A 5,605-nucleotide genomic window follows, 5' to 3' on the forward strand; every position below is an offset into this window, starting at 1 on the left:
GGACAAGTGTACTGGGATCAAGGACATGTGTGAGCTTTGGAGGACAATGGCTGGTGTCATTGTGAGCATGTTATTCTGCTGTCCACAGGATATGTAGTACCACTACAGTTATACAGTTAGGGTAGAAAAAATGGAAAAAATAAGACCAGCACTTGGGAGGCTAAGGCAGGACAATTTAGAGTTCAAGATCAGTCTAGAATCTATATATAGTTGTTCACACACGCACATGCACACACACACATGCACAAACTCAAACTCTCTCTCTCTCTCTCTCAACACACACACACACACACACACATGCACAAACTCAAACAAACTCTCTCTCTCTCAACACACACACACACACACACACACACACACACACACACACACACATATGCATGTATGTACCAAACACCAGAAAACGATGACAGTATGGGAAGAAAGTGGATAAATTATCTTCTTATGCTAAAAGTTTACAGAGCATGGTGTACGATGATTATAATCTCAACACTCAAGAAACCGAGGCAGTAAGTTCAAGGCCAGCCGGGTTTACATAGCAAGACTCTTTCTTGAAAACAAAAACAAAAACAAAATAAAAACAAAAAATCCAAAACAATAACAACAAAAAACCCATAAAAAAGGTAAAAATATATAAGAAAGAAAGAGAAAAATCAGAAAATCTTAGCTGAATTCCTTCTCGTGGCGATTACCCTGGACAGTATGAATAACCACTCATTTCATCTTACAAATGTTTTCCTATTAGAAAGGAAACCCACGACTGCATTTTTTATTCAAAGCAAAGGCAGGCTCTGGACTCCACAGGCTTCTGAATGCTGTGCAACCTTAAAAGCTGAGAGAGGAGGACCTGCTGCTTTCCCAGGGAGCTCTGGAGGGAGAGAGTCTGTCATTATTTCCAGCACTTTCCAAGGGCCGGTTCTATGTAAACACAAGGTAGTAGTCCACTTGCTGCCCATAATTAGAAAGAAAACATATTATGAAACCTTAAAATAATAGGACTCTGAATCCTGGGTAATCAGTGCCACAGACATTCGCCAGAGTGCAGGGGACGTGTGTGAATAGCCACCTGCTTCCCTTTTCCTTGACAAAAAGCCTAAATTGTAAATCTATACACGGGTTGGTCCCTGGCAGTGGAGTAGCAGTGGGGACACCATTCTCCGTTAGAACACCCCGTTTCTAAAACCCTCCATGGAAAGTTTCACTGAATGCAAGATCTAACAAAGGAAACGCGGTGGAGTAGAGTCTCAGAAGACTTGGATTTTCTCCATGGGTCTTCCTGGAAGCTTTACTTGTCAAGCCATCTGGTGGAGCTGCATATCACCTTGTTTGCGGGTCCTGGGGTTGGTGAGCTTTTTTCCATAGCTCTCTGAGGACTACAGATGGCTTCAGAGACTTCAGTTGTGTGGCACTCAATTACCTGCGAGAGCTCTTTTGCCCAGGTAAGCAAGTGTCAAGGAAACATTATCTTGCTTTTATTTTACATAAACATTTCCTGCCTCCATGGATGCGAAGGAGAATTATGGGAGGTGGGGGAAAGAACAGAAGCAGTGTGCTGGAGAGAGAAGACCCACATAGCAGGATGCTTTTTGGTCCCCAAAGATGATAGAATGGAGCCACACCATCTTCACCACCCTTCCTGGAAATTTCCAGCCTGGAACTTAGTGGGCACACTGGTTAATAACTGTGATCACACCAGTGATAATAACACGCACACTGAAGATGAAATGACCTTCAAGCGTTTAACACCAGCAAGCATTCTAAGCACTCTGCTTCATTTAATCCACATGATAACTTAAGAGAAAAATTATATTTATTATTTCCAGGTTGTAAATATGAAGACTTAGGCTTAAAGTTCAAATACAAAGGATGTAGCCCTTGGCGAGATGTTCGTGTTCCTGTAAATAACCCCTCACCTACCCTCTTTTAAGCAACTCAGTGAAACTCCTTGGGTTACACATGGATACACGGAAGACATGGAAGTTTAATGACTGCTTGGTAAGGAGGAGGGACGAGTGGAAGTAAGAGAGGCACGAGAAAGCATAAGAGATGGGTTAAATATAATCAATATATACATGGACAATCTCATAGTGGATTCTGTTATTTATAATTAATAAATACTGTGCTGGATTGAATATGTTTGGTCCAGGGAATGGCACTAGGAGGTGTGGCCTTATTAGAGTAGGTGTGGTCTTGTTGGAGGAAGTGTGTCTCTGTGGGGATGGGCCATGAGACCTCCTCCTAACCAAGTGGGAGCCAGTTCTTCTAGCAGCCTTCAGATGAAGATGTAGAACCCTCAGCTCCTCCAGCACCATGCCTGCCTGGATGCCGCCATGCTCCCACCTCGATGATGATGGACTGAACCTCTAAGCCTACTGTAAACCAGACTCCAATTAAATGTTGTCCTTTATAAGGGTTGCCTTGGTCACATGTCTGTTCACAGAAGTGAAATTCTAAAGCAAATGCAAACAAATATTTTAAGATGACCAAACATCACATTTACCACATGGCACTGCTAGGATTTGAACTTGAGTCGGTTAGAATGGAGTTCAAGCTTTTAGTCACTACCCTGTGCTACCTTGATGATCCCCTCGAGGTGACTTTGAAAGATGATTTCTTCTATTGTTGGTGCCTTTGGTTTGAAGAAAGAACTCTCTCTGTACGATCTAGGGTGCTGGTTCTGAAATACCACGAACGCCTCCCTTTTGTCAGTTTATAGTGCCCCCTCACTGGCCACCTCCAACCCCCCCTTCTTCTGGAAATAAATTCTCTTTGCCTAGCAACATGATGTAACCAAGGTCCAGGTGCCGTGGTTGGCTCAGACGTCAGCAAGTGATTCAACTGAGCCAATCACAGCTCTCCAGCTTTGCAGCTGAAGGTGGCAGGGAAGACTACATGAGCAATACATCACTTTTTAAATGTGATTTATATATTTTATTTATTTTTTTCAATTTTTAGGTGCATGCATTGGCTTCAGTTATTTCAGGCTGGGTTTCAAGAAGAATCCGGGCTGATGCAAATGCATCTCTCAATTCTCTGTTTCTGTCCCATTGTAGTCCCCAGTGATGAGCTAGGGGGGGGCACTTGATTGTCTACCTATGAAGACCGGGAAGGTCATTTCAGAGCAAATGAAAGAGTGAGATGGAGGTGGGAAGGGTGCCCACAAGGCAACACCCTCATTCAATGTTTGGGAGCGGTTGAGAAAAGCTATAGTCTTCTTACTCCAAATATTTGTTTAAATATGGTAAGAGATTTTCCCAGGCAGGAAGACACTGCCCTGCCCAAATGGAGGAAAGGCCAGAGGATTAAGGAGTCTTACTTTAGACTTTACAAAATGTTATCCACATGGGTATTTCTGTCTGCATATATTTTCCATATTGGTATGCATATTTTTTGAGAGAAAGCTTTTTTTGTTGTTGTTGTTGTGAACACCCCACCACTACCCTAGGGACCTATAATAAAAACATCAGCTTGTTTTTCTAAGTGGGGGCTTGTGTTCAACACAAAAATTGAGCTACAAGTAAAGTGTGCTCTGATCTTGAAGGATAAAATAAACATCGAGCAAATGCAAAGCTATGTTTCGTCGGAGCCAAATAGAACATGATGTTCAGAAGTTTCCAATGCGTTCCAAAATTAGGAAAAATCTTAGCCAAATGCATACTCCAGTCTCATTAGGAGTCTTATCGTTTGAACTCCCTTCTGTCTATTTCCCTGCCTTAACTGGTTCCAGTAGCTCCCAGGAGGCCACAGGGCCTTTCTCCATGTGCTTTGGAGCTGCCCCAGGACCAATTAGTTTTCTTCTGCTATTGGCAAACTGTGTCCTAGTTAGGATGGAAATAGAGCATCAAGAGCTCAGTCTGTGATCTCAGACTTGAAGGCCCACTTCCAGCCACATTTCTTCTAGGAAGCCCAGCTGTTGCCACTGCGTTTGTGCCGCAGGAAGTCGGCACAGCCCGGCTTCACGGTTACCCTCCAGAAGCATTTGGATAGGTAGGTACCAGATCCAGTGCATTTTGGTTAATCTTCGAAGGTGGCAGGAAAGGCTCTCTGGATTCAGCCTTCCATAAAATGCTGTTTCTGATTTAGAAGCCGTCTTTGACAGGTACTTTGGTTCAAGTTTGCATACGGGCTTCTACCAGGAAGCTGTTAAAGGCACCGCATAGATGGTGGTCAGCCATTCAGTGTCGAGCAAGGATAGGCGGGTACTTGCTGAGTTACCTTGTCTGTCAAGGGTACCAAGCTCAAAATAATGTGGATTCGAATTTCCTTCCCTCCATTCCTCCTCCCTCATTCCCCCCTCCTTCCCTAGTTCCTCCCTCTTCCCTTCTTCTTCCCTCCCTCCTTCCCTCTTTCCTTTGACCTTTCCTCCACTCCTCCCTTTTAGTTTCCCTTTCTTTTCTCTGTGCCTCTCTCAGCATAAGCCTATCTGTCTCTACTCCTAAATGAGAATGTAGACGCTAAAGCTAGCCAGTGCCATCTTTAAGGACTGCACATATTCTGACTTCGCCATTTATCTCAATCCAGGTCTTCCCTTTGGCATGCTTCCCCACTCTCCAAATGCAGTTCATTCCATTTCTCAAGCCCACCTCAAATCTCGGGCCCTCTGTGAAGCATCGCCCAGCGTCGCCCTGTCAAGGATTTCTGCCCACTTTGGCTGCTCGTCTCTCTAATCTTGAACTCTGCCATCCCAGAGTGAATGCTACATGAATATTAATTCTTTCACTCCTTTCATCTATAATCCATGATCCCACCAAAGCATCTTGCAGCCAGGAAACATACTTAGATTCTTTCTCTTATTTCTCTCTCTCCTGGGATCTGAGTGACAGATACTTGACATTGACTCAACGTTTACTATAATTTAATAAACGATGTACAAAATTTATATACTAATAATTAGAGAATCTTATTGAGGTAACTTGAATAAGACTGGAATAGATCCTAAGTATTCTTATCGCCCATAAAAAGTAACAATGGATATGTTAATTAGCTTGACTACAGCAGTGGTTTCAACCGTGTGTATGCATCAAAACATCTCATTGCACCACCTGAGTATATATTGCTTATTTCTTTTTCTTTGTTTTGTGTGTGTGTGTATGTGTGTGTGTGTGTGTGTGTGTGTGTATGTGTGTGTGTGTGTGTATGTGTGTGTGTATGTGTGTGTGTGTGTGTGTGTGTGTGTGTGTGTGTATGTGTGTTTATAGACACTTATGCCTGTGGAGACCAAATGTGAAGGTCATTGAGTGTCTTCCTCTATGTTCCTTACAAACTTGGTCTCTTATTGAACCTGGCACTCACCGATTGGCTAGACTGTCTGCCAGTGATCCTGCCATGTCCACCTCCCAGTGCTTGGATGAGAGCCACATGTTGCCACTCCTGGCTTTTTATAAGGGTGCTCAAGGTTCAAACTTAGGTTCTTATGCTTACACAGCACTATTTACTCACCAAGCCATCTCTTCAGCTGCTAATGTATACAATTTTTGTTTGTTGTTTATAACTCAGTATATCTGGAAGAAAGACCTGAGTAGATGAAAGGGGAGCTCAGGCTCACAGATTTGACAACCATGTATTAGGATAGCAAAGTGGGAAAGATTTCATAAGCACATGTAAT

At 43.2% G+C, this 5,605-nt stretch overlaps 1 long non-coding RNA gene across 1 annotated transcript; it reads left to right on the plus strand.

The window, feature by feature from the left end:
* The first annotated feature begins 1,020 nt into the window (after positions 1-1,020).
* On the plus strand, positions 1,021-2,410 carry LOC148001060 (uncharacterized). Its single transcript, XR_015638978.1, has 2 exons — positions 1,021-1,439; positions 1,824-2,410. It is a non-coding gene; the product is annotated as an uncharacterized LOC148001060 (long non-coding RNA).
* Positions 2,411-5,605: the final 3,195 nt, after the last annotated feature.

The sequence above is a fragment of the Rattus norvegicus genome, chromosome 15, assembly GCF_021556685.1.
Source record: "Rattus norvegicus strain SHRSP/BbbUtx chromosome 15, alternate assembly SHRSP_T2T, whole genome shotgun sequence".
NCBI classification, from domain to species: domain Eukaryota; kingdom Metazoa; phylum Chordata; class Mammalia; order Rodentia; family Muridae; genus Rattus; species Rattus norvegicus.